General features: G+C 43.6%; 5 non-coding genes across 5 annotated transcripts; 2 read left to right on the forward strand and 3 right to left on the reverse strand.

Annotated features, from left to right (window-relative positions):
- Positions 1 to 9,004: 9,004 nt before the first annotated feature.
- Positions 9,005 to 9,077, reverse strand: TRNAR-CCU (transfer RNA arginine (anticodon CCU)). The gene has a single exon. It is a non-coding gene; the product is annotated as a tRNA-Arg (tRNA).
- A 136-nt stretch (positions 9,078 to 9,213) lies between these two features.
- TRNAL-CAG (transfer RNA leucine (anticodon CAG)) lies at positions 9,214 to 9,296 on the forward strand. Its single transcript has one exon. It is a non-coding gene; the product is annotated as a tRNA-Leu (tRNA).
- Positions 9,297 to 9,968: 672 nt separating this feature from the next.
- TRNAF-GAA (transfer RNA phenylalanine (anticodon GAA)) lies at positions 9,969 to 10,041 on the reverse strand. The gene has a single exon. It is a non-coding gene; the product is annotated as a tRNA-Phe (tRNA).
- A 3,877-nt stretch (positions 10,042 to 13,918) lies between these two features.
- On the reverse strand, positions 13,919 to 13,991 carry TRNAF-GAA (transfer RNA phenylalanine (anticodon GAA)). Its single transcript has one exon. It is a non-coding gene; the product is annotated as a tRNA-Phe (tRNA).
- Positions 13,992 to 14,661: 670 nt separating this feature from the next.
- TRNAL-CAG (transfer RNA leucine (anticodon CAG)) lies at positions 14,662 to 14,744 on the forward strand. Its single transcript has one exon. It is a non-coding gene; the product is annotated as a tRNA-Leu (tRNA).
- The last annotated feature ends 251 nt before the right edge of the window (positions 14,745 to 14,995 follow it).

Genomic DNA, 14,995 nt, shown 5'->3' on the forward strand with positions numbered 1-14,995 from the left:
CCACATTCGACCCCATGGCTGTGCCTCTAAGCTGCAAATAAAATGAATCCTCAAACAAAAAATAATTTTACATCAGTACAATCTCCAAAAGTGCACACACAAATGTAATCTGAGCCTGAGTATAATCAGATGCCACCTCCAGCATATGTCGGACAGCCTCCACACCCCCATCATGAGGGATGAAGGTGTAGAGGCTCTCCACATCCATAGTCACCAACAGGCATTCACCCTCAATGAGCTGCATGTTGCGTAAGGCCTCAAGAAACATAGGCGTATCTCGTAGATACGATTTCTGTGATATCACATAGTGCCTGAGGATCTTATCAAGATATTTCGCAATAGGGGCAAAGATTGAATCTTACGCAACATGCAGCCCATTGAGGGTGAATGCCTGTTGGTGACTATGGATGTGGAGAGCATCTACACCTCCATCCCTCATGATGGGGGTGTAGAGGCTGTCCGACATATGCTGGAGGTGGCATCTGATTATACTCAGGCTCAGATTACATTTGTGTGTGCACTTTTGGAGATTGCACTGATGTACAATTATTTTTTGTTTGAGGATTCATTTTATTTGCAGCTTAGAGGCACAGCCATGGGGTCGAATGTGGCCCCATCCTACGCAAACATCTATATGGGTATGTATGAAGACATGTATGTATATACTAATAAGCTTTTCCAGAAATATGCCATTCAGTGGTTTAGATATATTGATGATGTCTTTTGCGTGTGGGTGGGGCCACATTCGGCCCTTGAGACATTTGTGTCAGAACTTATAGGACAGTGCCAGGAGATAAAATTAACTGTACACAGTTCAGGGGAACAAATTAGTTTCCTTGATACTGTAGTGGTTAGACAGGGGAGTCGTTTGGTGACCGACCTCTTTGTTAAGCCCACGGATGTGAACTCCCTACTCCATTATGGGAGTTTCCATCCGGGGGCTACAAAGAGGTCGGTGCCAATAAGCCAATTTCAAAGGGTACGTACCATTGTGGAGGACCAGACAGTGCAGAATAGGAGACTTGGTGAGATGCAGTTTAAATTTAGACAGCGGGGATACCCAGCTGAGGTGGTGCGGATGGCACGTGATCAGCGATTCGGTGACACCGGCCGGCGGGGGGGGGAATCGACCAAAACAGGATAGACTACCATTTGTTTCAACATACAGTACAGTGAGTGATCAAGTTAACAAAATTGTTAGGAGACATTGGCATATCCTTTCAGACAGTTTTCCCTATGTATTACATTTTGCTAACTTACCGATTTTCTCTTACCGCCGGGCACCCAATCTAAAAGACCAGTTAGTACATGCAGATGGAGGGGGCACGGGTGGTGGACCAAGATTCTCACGTAGAGGTACCTATCCCTGCATGAACTGTGTACATTGCAGTTCAGTGATTAGAGGAGATGAAATCATTCATCCCCATAAAGGCACCTAATTTAAAATACATGGATGTCACACATGTGACTCCATGTTTGTAGTATATGCTTTAAAATGTCCATGTGGACTGTTATATATAGGACAGACGACACAGAAAATCAAGGTACGATTATCTTCACATAAACATGCTATACGTGAGAACTTGGTCGATCAGGCTGTGCCATATCATTTTTCAGCAGCTAGACATAATGTCAGCCAGCTACGGTTTATGATAATTGAGCAGGTCCTGATCCCTAGAAGAGGGGGTGACCGTGTCAAGAAGTTACTATGGCGGGAGGCAGTGTGGATCAAAAGACTTGATACTATGGAACCCCGTGGCCTTAATCGAGAATTAGACCTTACCCCTTTCATATAATTCTGTAGGTTAGATTATGACAGCATATCATATTATTTGGTTGTGTACAGTACTTCCGTTAGCCGGTTTCATCCTCTGGCCGTGAGCCATTCTCACTGCCAATATAAGTGGGTGCATGTGTGTTTGCGTGGAGGTGTGTCATTGCACGCCTCTATGTACGCATACATTTGACTCTATAATAGACCAGTCTGTGGGATATTAAGATACATATAGGTTTCCCCCTTCCTTCTTCCACCTAAGCATTTTCCTGCGTTTTTATTCTATTCCATGTATTCATCTATATTTTGACATAGGGTTCGGCGACATGCGTTGCAAACTTTGTTTACATCTCTATGGCCTGGGGAGTGGCCGAGAGCCAACCCCTCTGGCCATTGGTGGCCAGCTTTGTGAGCGGTTAGGACGCGGATGATGCGTCCGCCGCACACGTCATGTTGCGCAGTTCCCCGTCAGGTCCGCTATGGGTGGGCCGACGGTTGTACGCGTAACAGATGCGGCCATTTGGACGCATAGTGCCGACCAATAGATTTGAAGTGAGAGAGGGCGGGAGCGGACAGATAGCGACCAATGGATACATAGCAGCGCAGTTCCCCATCAGGTCCGGCTAGAGCACGGACTGCAGTGATTGGTAGAGCGCTACAGCGCGGCGCGATTGGCTAGTAGTCCATCATGTTTGGTATAAAAAGGATTGTGTTATGTAATTTGATGCATTTGACATACAGCCTAGCTTGAGAAAGGAGTTGTTATTACTCTGAAACTTTGCAATTATGGCTGTTATGGAAATAGTCGAATAAAAGAGCATTTATATTGGATGGTGCCGGCTACCTTCTTTCCTACATTACGCTGACCTAGGAGTGCTGCCAGGTCCAAGCCACGGCACATCACCCATCTAATCAAGAGTGGTGCATCACTATCCATTTGAATTTCTGTCTGCTAGTGCCCACACACACTAGCAGATCGTTACATTAGAGCAGACCAATATCGACATGGAAGAGCTTTGCAAACAAATGCAAGCTCTCACGCTGGCGGTTGGTAACTTTACCAGTACTGTAACCAACCAACAGCAACAGTTGGACCCAGGCTGTTCGCTGACTGCAGCCGCAGCAGCAAGTTCAAACTGTTCCACCAGGTCACCCAGTATCTGAGCCTAAAATGCCATTGCCAGAGAGATTTTCCGGACATAGAAGCGATTTCCGCAATTTCAGGAGTCGCTGTCTATCTTACTTTGAAGTGAGACCTATTTCTTCCGGCAATGAGCTTTAGAGGGTCACCCTGGTTAAAACACTCTTGCAGGGCGATTCCCAAACTTGGGCCTACAATTTACCACCTAACCATGAGGCTTTAAATTCTGTCAATAATTTCTTTGATGCCATGGCTATTATTTATGACAACCCAGATACAGCTGCCACTGCTATACGCAAAATCCGCAACCTCAGTCAGGGACATAGTTCTGCGGAGGATTATGCTGCGGAATTTCGTAAGTGGGCTAGTGCCTCTAGGTGGGAAAATTTTGCCCTCATGGATCAAATTTTTATTGGGCTTCTCTGATAAAGTGTCTGAAGTCTTGATTGGTCACCCTGAGCCCCGCACTCTGGAGGAAGCCATTGCTTTGGCCATTAAAATTGACCGCAGAATCCGTTACCATCACCAGAGCTGGTCTTGGTCATTTTTACGTTCCTCCGTGCTAACTTCCAGCCCTATCATGCACTCTGATGAACCCATGCAGCTGGGTCACACTAAGTTGTCTGATCTTGAGAGGCAGAGAAGAAGACAGGACGGTTTGTGTCTTTATTGTGGGGAAAAAGGGCATGTGGTACAAAATTGTGTCAAGAAGTCGGGAAAACTTCTCCGCCTAGGTTCTGTCAGGGGTGTACCCCTAGGCGATCTACAATCACCCCAGACTTTTGATAAACTACTGCTACCTATTAAGGTATCTTTGAAGGATTTTGAGTTCTCCTCTCAAGCCTTCATTGATTCAGGAGCAGCAGGGAACTTTATCGATGCCAGTTTAGTGGAGGAATGGGGAATTCCTTTAACACCCATGGCGAAAAACTCTAAGTAACTGGTATTAATGACTCTCCTCTACAGGATCATCAACCTCTTTCTCAGACAGCCTCTCTCTCATGTCAGATTGGCTTGTTTTATGTGGAGAAGGTGCAATTTTATGTTTTGAAAATGACGTCGTCATGTTCCATTGTTCTGGGTCTTCCCTGGTTACAAAAACATTCCCCTCAGTTTGATTGGAGCACAGGACAACTCACGTCTTGGTCTCCATTTTGCTTAAAGAACTGTTTACAAAAATTGACGTTGCATTATTTGAGTTTGTCTGTAGAGGGGGTTCCTAAGCAGTATGTACAGTTTTGTGATGTGTTCTCTCCACAATCAGCGGATAAATTGCCTTCGCATCATTCCTTCGATTGCCCCATCGATTTAAGGCCAGGTACTATGCCTCCTAGAGGTCATATCTACCTCCTGTCTGGTCCTGAGAAAAAAAACTATGAAGGAGTACATCAAAGAAAATTTAAAGAAGTGTTTCATCCGCCCTTCTAGTTCTCTGGCCAGAGCAGGGTTTTTCTTTGTTTAGAAGGATGGTGGTCTTAGACCACGCATTGATTATAGGGGTCTGAATAACATCACCATAAAGAACAGATATCCCTTATCGCTTATAGAAGATTTGTTCTCACAAGTCACTGGGGCACAGATATTTTCCAAATTAGACCTGAGGGGCTTATAACCTAATCAGGATCAGACAGGGGGATGAATGGAAGACCGCTTTTAATACACACGACGTCCACTACGAGTACCTGGTGATGCCCTTTGGGTTATGCAATGCACCTGCTGCGTTTCAGGATTTTGTGAACGAGATGTACTGTTTAGGGATGTACTAGGTAGATTTGTTATCGTTTATTTAGACGATATTCTTATTTTTTCCAAGAATATTGATGTACATCGTCAACATGTTAAATTTGTTCTGCAGAAATTAAGAGACAACGCACTTTATGCTAAAATTGAGAAGTGTGTTTTCGAGGTCAGAGAAATTCAATTTCTGGGATACATCATCTCAGATTCTGGTTTGTCTATGGACAAGAAAAAGGTTGATGCAGTGATGGAGTGGCCTCAACCTCTCGGTCTGAAACCGTTCAGAGGTTTATCTGTTTCGCAAATTATTATCGCAAATTCATTTGCAACTTTTCCACCATCATAGCTCCCTTAACTAACGTGACCAAAAAAGGAGCTGATCCTTCTAATTGGTCTGTTGAGGCGTCCCAGGCCTTTTAGACCATCAAAGAGGCCTTTTGTTCTGCCCCCATCCTCATGCATGCCGTTATTGTTGCGGTTGATGCCTCAGAGGTAGGGGTAGGTGCCGTCCTATCCCAATATTCTGGTCAACCAGAACGCTTGCACCCTTGTGCAAGCCTGGCCTTTTACGTAAATTCAGTTCGGCGAAGAGAAATTATGACATTGGTAATAGAGAATTGCTGGCAGCTAAGATGGCATTCGAGGAATGGAGGCATTGGCTGGAAGGGGCAGAACACACCATTACTGTGTACACAGATCACAAAAATCTGGAGTACATAGAAGGAGCTAAAAGACTGAACCCCAGGCAGGCTCGCTGGGCTTTATTCTTTTCCCGGTTCAGGTGCATCATAACATATAAACCTGGGAGCAAGAACGTAAAGGCAGATGCATTATCCAGATGTTTTGATCCTGTTGAGTCACTACCTGTTACTCCTAACATACTTCCTGAACATATTGTCATTTCTGCAACCGAATTTTCAGCTGATTTATTAGAATCACTGGCTCAATTTCAGACAGAGGCCCAGTCAGGGAAACCTTCTGAGAGATTGTTTGTCCCTTTGCATTTACGACTATCTGTACTGAAGCAATGCCATTGCAGTAAGGTAGCTGGTCATCCAGGTGTGACCAGAACGTTGGATTTAATCCAGCGACATTTCTGGTGGCCTTCCATCCGTACTGAATGTAAGGAATTTGTGTCAGCATGCACTGTGTGTGCTAGAAGTAAAGCGACCAGGAATGCTCCTGCTGGTACGCTACAACCATTGCCAGTTCCCAGTTGTCCCTGGACGCACATCTCGATGGACTTCATCGTAGATCTCCCTGCGTCCCAGGGAAAAACGGTTATCTGGGTTGTCGAGGATCGGTTCAGCAAAATGGCACATTTCATACCACTAGAGAAATTACCTTCTGCTAAAGAATTGGCTGATTTGTTTATTGAAAATATTTTTCGATTGCATGGCATTCCAGAAAATATTGTATCCGACAGAGGGGTGCAATTTGTGTCCCAATTCCGGAAAAACTTTTGTGCACATCTGGGTATGTCTTTATCCTTTTCCTCTGGATTCCATCCTCAGACAAATGGCCAGATGGAAAGAACTAATCAGTCTCTTGAACAGTTTCTAAGGTGTTATGTTTCTGAGTCCCAGGAAGATTGGGTTCAGTTTTTGCCGTTTGCAGAATTTTCTCATAACAATTTATTGAATGCCTCTTCCAAACTTTCTCCTTTCCAAGTGGTTTTCGAGAGATCTCCCAGATTCTCCTTTGTCCCCTCTTCTTTCTCATCCTTCCCAGTTCTGCAAGATTGGGTGATCAGGATGCAAGAGATTTAGGCCTCAGTCAATCAGAATTTAAAGGAAGCTGTTACATCTCAGAAGCAACAAGCCGTTCGTCATCGCTCTCCTCACCAGCAGTTTTCTCCTAGAGATCGAGTATGGGTTTCCACAAAAAATATTGGTTTGCGCCAGCCTTCGGCCAAACTCGGTCCCAAATATATTGGTCCTTACTTTATTTCTGAAAAAATTATAGAAAAAAACCTATAAGGTGTCTCTGCAGGCTTCCATGAAGAGGAGCAGGTCTTTTCATGTGTCTGCTGAAGTGTGCTGCCAATGCTGATATTTGATTTGATTTGGAACTTGTAATTTTTACCACTACCACTCCAGTTTATGATCTGGCATTGTACTACTGTCTGCATTGTGTTTATCTTCTTGCTATTACCTGTATTGTTGTATCTATTGTCTATTACCTGTATTGTTCTGTCACTCCTGTTATCATTGTCTGTAACCCTATTTATTGTACAGCGCTGCGTAATATGTTGGCGCTATATAAATCTAATAAATAATAATAATAATTCCACTCCCCCCCCCCCCCCCCTAGTGATTATTGATAATGAACCTGAATATGAGGTAGAAAAATGTCTGGATTCTAGGAGAATAAGGAATTCCATACAGTATTTGGTACATTGGAAGGGTTACGGCCCGGAGGAGAGATCTTGTATTCCTGCTCATAGACTGCATGCAGATGTATTGATTTCTGAATTTCATAATTCTCACCCGGATAGACCAGTTTTGGCGTGTTTGGAGTCTACGCCTCGGGGGGGGGGGGGGGGGGGTAATGTCAGTAATTCTGCGCTTACCATGTCAGTTTCTGCTGCCTCCGCTGGCAGTGCATCTGGGACTTATGGTGCAGCTGGCCGCATTGACAGGGATGGTGTTGGCAGCGTTCATGCGGAGATCCGGCAGCATGATACTCAGACTGAAAATGAGGGTGGACGCATGCACTGTCAGAGCCGCTCCTCTTATGCTCTAAGGAAGCGTGTCAGCTGATCACCTGTCAGCTGACACGCATGGCTCCACCTCCGGTTCCTGATTGGCCAAGCGGCTTGGGGGCGTGGTCTCCTGCTTACCCGGCCTTCTTAAGCCCCGGGGATTCCTTACTAGCTCAGATTACTTACATATTGATTATACTTGTGTTTGACTTCTGCCTGTTTCTCTGACTTCTCTTTGCCTGACGATTTTGTACCTCTGCCAATCTGATCTGTTGCCGACCCCTGCCTAATTACTCACTTAGATTTAGCCTGCCGATTCTGTACCTTTGCCTATCTGACCTGTTGCCGACCTCTGCCTGATTACTCACTTAGATATTGCCTGCCGATTTTGAACCTGACCAACCTGATCTGTTGTTGACTCTATTTTTCTGACCATTCTAAATATCTGTATTTAGTGCTTGTACTGCCTTCTACTGTCACTGTCTGTAAGACTTTAACCTTTCAGGGAAAGTCTGATATTTGTCTGTCTGCTAGTGCCCACACACACTAGCAGATTGTTACAACTTCTTGCTCAAAATGGCACTTTTTTTTATTTCTTCCTAAGTTACCTACTGCCAAGGAATTGGCTGACTTTTTTCTTTAACATGTTTTTAGTTTACTTGGTACTCCTGAAAGAATCATTTTGGAGAGGGGTGTACAATTTGTTTTTCAATTTTGGCGTTCTCTGTGCCAGATTAAATATATCACTATCATTTTCTTCAGGTTTACATCCTGAAACTAACAGTAAATCCGAGAGAACAAACCAATCCTTAAAACAGTATCTAGGATATTTTGTATCTGACAATCAGGAGGAATGGGCTAATTATCTCCCATTTGCATAAGTTGCATTCAATAAATTGGTCAACTCTTCCACCAAGATGTCACCCTTTCAGATAGTGATAGGACACAATCCCAAGTTTTCCGGTGTTAAGAGTATTGGTTAACACAAATTTTGTCACATTGGTCACAGGTTCAAAATAGTTCGCCGAAGGCTATTGATCAACAAAAGATTATTTCAGGCAGCAATCGTTCGTAGGAATTAGAGTTTTCCCCAGGGTACTTTCGTACTCTGGGTGTCCACCAAAAATATCCCTCTACGTCAACCATCCCAAGTTGGGTCCCAAATTTATTGGGCCATTTCCTTTTACTGAAAGAAGTAAAGTAAAACTTCCTCAGACTGCTCGAGGAGTGGACTCATTCCATATATCTTTGTGGAAATCTTCTGCCATTGTTAATCTTACTGCTCCTCCACCACCTCCAATTGTTGTGAATGGGAAACCTGAGTATGAAGTAGAGGAATTTTTGATTCGTGCAGAGTATGTAATTCTTTGCAATATCTTGTTGGTAGTGGATCTGCCGGTCCTAACCGCTGTATATTTTTTTGCCCAATCTGATTATTTTATCAATCTGATATAGGATCTGTGTACCAGCAGAGCATATTGGATTAGGCAGTGACTGGTATGCTATTTTCACCCCCTATACATTGCACAAAATTAGGCACTCCACAGCCTTCCAAATTGTAAGTAAGGAGGGGGAAACTGATGGATAGAAACAGAAATATTTATTCATAATGTAATCAGTTCAGTTTATCACTATAAAATAAATGCTACACCCCAGATGGGACTCGAACCCACAATCCCTGGCTTAGGAGGCCAGTGCCTTATCCATTAGGCCACTGGGGCAGTGATGGTAGCATTTGTGCAGTAACAGCCCTTCATGTTTACATCTACCACCCTACAGCTTCTCCTGTGTTGTCTTACTATGTAATACTGTCCCTATTATTTCTGACAAAGAGAACAAACAGTATTTGAATGCAGAGTCAGGATGGCCGAGCGGTCTAAGGCGCTGCGTTCAGGTCGCAGTCTCCTCTGGAGGCGTGGGTTTGAATCCCACTTCTGACAGCACAATTTTTCTGTTCTTCAGAACTCAAAATATCTAGTATGAGCTTTCTTCCTTCTGCTAAACTTCAAAAGTGACATTTGCATTATCACTCATGTTAAATTATCCAGCTAGCATAGTGGCAGAATACATTAAATCCACTTACAGTTACAGCAGTATTTTTCTGTTCTCCACTTCCCTGAACATGTGCAAAACACTTTCTTTCTACTTGTGTAGGTTAGAATTGGTAACATTTACATTATCACTCTAGGCAATGCAGTTAGCATATAGGCAAAGATAAGTGAAACCAATTTACTTTTCAGTGCTATAATTTTCTTAATATGCAGATTAAAAAAAATGATCACTCTATAATATTCCATCCCTTAAATGCCAACATATGGTTTCTACACTGGCTCTGAAAAGCTATCAGGTATGTAGCTTTCAATATTTTAATTCTACATGCTGAATAAGCAGGAAACTCTACAGCCTGTAATGTAGTAGCAGTTAGTCTGTGATGTGAAACTGTCACTAGTCATAAAAGGATTTTGTGTCAATGTTTAGTATTCCTATACATGCTGGCACTGTAAATACATTGTAAAGGAATATAAAGGCATCTTATTTGAAATGTAATGCATTTGTGTTCATGCAGTAAGTGGTGGCGACAAGCTCTATAGGCAGTATTTGCTAAAAGAAACTGCCGAAACCCGGGATCGAACCAGGGACCTTTAGATCTTCAGTCTAACGCTCTCCCAACTGAGCTATTTCGGCTGTATATATCTTAAAGGGGAAGGACCATCTGCCCAGCACAGATTCTCATGCCATATAGCTTATGCAATCTTAGTATTCTAACAAAGGTAGCATGAGTAGAATACGTCCAGGCTAAATAAAAGATAAAAATCCACTTACCTGGGGCCTCCTCCAGCCCCTGGCAGCAGCTCCTGGTCTCCTCCGCTGCAGAAGCCGGGGTTGGCTTCTTATGCGCTCCAACGTGCGGCTCGTGGTTGTGCTGACTGCGCAGTACAGTCCTGAGGACGTCAGTGCAACCACGTGAGCCGCACGTTGGAGCGCAGAAGAAGCCGACCTGGCGAAGTTGGCTTTTGCAGTGGAGGAGCCACCGGGGCTGCGGCGAGGGCACAGGACAGTTGCCAGGGGCTAGAGGAAGCCGCAGGTAAGTGGATTTTTATGTTTTATTTAGCCTGGACGTATCCTTTAAAAAAATGTAAGGGAAATATTTGAATTGCTGCCATTCTTACACTGATAATGGAAAAGACCTCAAACCTGCTACAATCGGTTATTGGATAACTGGGGTTTCAAATTCAGAAAAGGGGGTGGGGCCACAAACAACCAATCAGATTTGTTTGAATGATAAACTGCTTCCATTCTCACAATATTGATGCCAAGGACCCCAAAGCTCACAAACTTGGTCATTGAGAGACTGTGTGTCAAAGTTACAAAAGTGTGCAGAGCCATCAACAACCAAACGTTTACCATTTTAATTGAAGCCCTTTTTACACTTTTAATGGGAGGGTTCTCAAACTTTGCACAGATTGTCACTAGGTGACTGCATATTACAATTTTGTTGATTGAAATTATGTAACATGAAATGCATCTCTTAACTGCCAAAGCTCAGGAATTTTAAAAGACAACTGAAGTGAGAGGGATATGAAGGCTGCCATATTTATTCCCTTTTAAATAATACCAGTTACCTGGTTAGCCGGCTGATCTTCTGCCTCTAATACTTTTAGTCATAGACTAAAACTAGTCCTTGGCAAGAGTACTTGTAGAAGATACAGACAGGAACAAAGAACATCTATCAGGCCTTAGGCAATGTAACTGTGGGTACATGTAAGAGTGATGTGCAGGTACTCTGCAGGGGAGTGAGGGGATTCTTCCTCTATTACACATTCTTCATGCACAATCTGAACCAGGTTTATGGGCGATAGACAACACCTCTGTGTTCAATGTGCACAACATTCTCAGTGGATTGGATTCCCTACAGCTTTGTGGGGAGTGCATATGTAGAGTATAGTACTAATGTGTAACAAAGTAAACCTAAGACAGATGAAATTATACTTTTATACATACATGGGGCTTCTTCCAGCCCCCTTCAGGCTAATCAGTTCCACGGTGTCCTACTCCGCCACCTGGATCTTCTGCTATGGGTTCAGGTACTTGAGCCAGTCGGGCGAAGTGCGCATGCAAACACTCCACTGCTGGGAGCGTACTACACCTGCGTAGCACTATTGTGCAGGAGCAGAATGCTCCTGGCTGTGGGAGCGGCACCCGGCCGTACTGCGCTGACTGACTAAGTTACCGGGAATCATAGCAAAAGATCCAGGTGGCGGAGGAGGACAGGGACTGGATTAGCCTGAAGGGGGCTGGAGGAAGCCCCAGGTATGTATAAAACTTCTTTTCATCAGTCTCAGGTACCCTTTAATTCGTAGTCACCAAACCTAATTTTAACAACATATCAAATTATTTGATTTCATGAGCAAAGAGAGTGCATACATTTGAAGAAATCAGAATCAACACAGAATTATTTCCATCTCATTGACGATCTCTACTAGTGACACAGCTACACATCAGGCTTTATTCTTACAGCATAGATGTTATTTAGTATATATATATATATATATATATATATATATATATATATATATATATATATATATATATATACACACATGTAAAAGATTCCTGTGTACACATCATATATGCAATCACAATCAGATGTGTATATCTGACTTTAAAAATACTGGGACTGCTATGTTGAAGCAGCACAAGTAAATTTTTTTAATGGTTAATTTCATTTTTGTGGACTAAGCACAGCATTTGTTGATGATGTGTGTGTGTGTGTGTGTGTGTGTGTGTGTGTGTGTGTGTGTGTGTGTGTGTGTGTGTGTGTGTGTGTGTGTGTGTGTGTGTGTGTGTGTGTGTGTGTGTGTGTGTGTGTGTGTGTGTGTGTGTGTGTGTGGGGGGGGGGGGGGGGGGTTATGCAGGAGAGAGGGGGCTGAGATGGCCACACTTTGGTTTTCCTCCTGGGGCCTCCCTTCTACAATGCCCTGTGTTTTGCAGAGAAGGGCAGTGGAGCACTGGGTGGCTACATCCTCCCGTGAACTGCATGCTCAGCCCTGTACCACCATATAGAGTAAACGTGGCCACTAACGATACAATTTGCTGAACGATCGTTTACCACTAATGGACAAACGTCTACTAACCAATGCAATCAGTTTGGATTGAACCAAAAATCGGATTGATTTAATTAATCTGATCACATTGGTTAGGAGATTTTTGTTCATTAGTAGTCCCAAAGGATTATTTCCGATTATTCACATGTATAATCGTTTGTAAACAATCGTTTGGCAAATTGTATGGTTAGTGGCCACCTTTCCGAGGCTCTGCACAGAGCTCACGGCCAGGCTGAAAAGAAAAGCTTGCAGCTGCTGCTGGAAGCAGATAAACTTACTGCTCTGATGAGCTCCTGTGCATATCGCTAGGGGAGGAGGGGAGGGGTAACACTCCACGCTCCCTAACTCTAGCTGGGGGAAGCGATGCACACAAAAGCTGCTTGAGGGCCTGTTCACACTATGACACACATGCAGCAGATGTGGAAACTGTAGTAAGCGCATCTGCTGAGCATGTGCTGACCGTGTTCACATTCCATCTGCTTTTTGCGATTTCCCTATTCCTTCCATTAAGGCAAATCGCCCTAAAAATGGTACAGGCAGCGCTTTGGTGAGAGGATCAGAATCAAACTGCTCAGATGTGAACACTCTCATAGGGAATCATTGCACAAGCGCTTTTAGGGTGATTTTGAAAATCGCCAGCACTTCAAAAAAAGGCGAAAACGCCGTAGGTGTGAACCAGTCCTTAGTGCAGCATGGACTCTGCAGACAGCGTCAGGAATGTCAGGCATGTGTGAGGCTGGGTGCACCGATAGGCCCTTTAGTGTCAGTGACAAGCACATAATGCTAAAATTAGAGCAGTTACGTAAATGCAGCTGTTGCGAATCTGCACTGGCCCAATTCCAAGATGCATATAAACTGCTACAAAATTGCCAACGAGTCATTCAAAATTACAATGTATTGGTCATCTTTATTACTGCAATGTTAGTGAAATAATGATGGTGTTATTGCAGCTGCATGCATGCACCAACAGTGAAGATCAAAAAAGCAAAGACCTAGTAAAGGCCAGTGCACACCAAGAGCAGTTCTGAGAGTTTTTAAAAATTCTTGTGGTTTGAAAACCGCTTGACTAATGTATTTCAATGGGATGGTGCACACCAGAGCGATTCGTTTTTTTCCCTAAAAGCAAATTCAAGTCCTGAATGATACGCTAGCGGTTTTTGGCGTGCACTGGCCCTAATACAGATTTTACCAGCTTCACGGCAGATGATTTCAATAACACATTTGTAGCTTCTTTAATATGTTCGAACAGCCCAGAAATTAATTACCAAACTGTATTTGCATTCCTGAGATGTTGATGCTTGCAAAAACAAAAACGTAAACCCACCCTACCTTTCAGTGGACTAAATTTATCATCTGTACCCCACATAAAAACTTTGTTTTCATATATGGGAATCCTATGTAAAAGTCACAAGAATAGATACAATGTAGTAGGGTCTGTTACCATTTAAAAAAAACTTTGCCGAAACCCGGGATCGAACCAGGGACCTTTAGATCTTCAGTCTAACGCTCTCCCAACTGAGCTATTTCGGCCATGTGGACTCTTATACACAGTGACTTTTTGCACAGGTTAACCCTTTCTGTGACACGCAGCACTGACCCCTTGCAGATTAGAGCCTTTTTCTCTCCAATAGACTCACTGTGATTTGCTCACAGTGATCACAGGTTCAAAAGCCAATGAAATCAGCTCCAGACCAGCACATGGCGCTCAGTTGTCATTAGAACAGATGAGTGAACAGGATGCAGCAGCAACAGAACAATGAAATTCGTGTTGAGCCTTATACCCACCCAGTAATACTTGCGGCGATGTTACTCAACGTCAGGCAACATTGTTTAACATAATCCTGTTAAACGATGCTGACCATTATCCCCCCGCGTGCGGCAATCGCGCATTGTTAGGCGACGTGTAAGGCGGATCGTATCTTCCAGATCCCTGACAACTCCGCGCAAAGTACCGTGATCGCTTACTTTCCATTTGCACCAGTCGTGTAGTTGCATGATGTTGTGAGCAGGAAGAGGCGTTGCTTAATGTATATAATATACAGCTATAACATAATAAAATATACATTTTCCGCAACAACCTCTTTTTAGATTAATTTAGCAGGCAGATACCCCTACGACAAGAGGCCACATTACCCCAAAACACAACTCAGCAGCATGTATGGAAAAAATCTTAATAGCGTAGTCAACTAACATGAATGAAGTCAGGATGGCCGAGCGGTCTAAGGCGCTGCGTTCAGGTCGCAGTCTCCTCTGGAGGTGTGGGTTCGAATCCCACTTCTGACAACTATTTTACTTCAGCCATAAAGTTCAGTTTAGAGTCACTGACAGGCACGTAATGCTAACATTAGAGCAGTTAAAGCGAATCTGAAGGCAGATTAAAAATGGCTTTTTACTTTATATCCTTGTGAGGCATGTTTGCCCCAGCTAAAACTCCGATATCCCGCTGCATAACGAGGGGTCTTTACCCCCAAATCCCCCCTGCAAAATCCACGACTTTCTTGGTCGTGGATTTTGCTGCCCCTGTGCGCTTCCGT

This window comes from Hyperolius riggenbachi, chromosome 6 (assembly GCF_040937935.1).
Source record: "Hyperolius riggenbachi isolate aHypRig1 chromosome 6, aHypRig1.pri, whole genome shotgun sequence".
Taxonomy (NCBI): Eukaryota; Metazoa; Chordata; class Amphibia; order Anura; family Hyperoliidae; genus Hyperolius; species Hyperolius riggenbachi.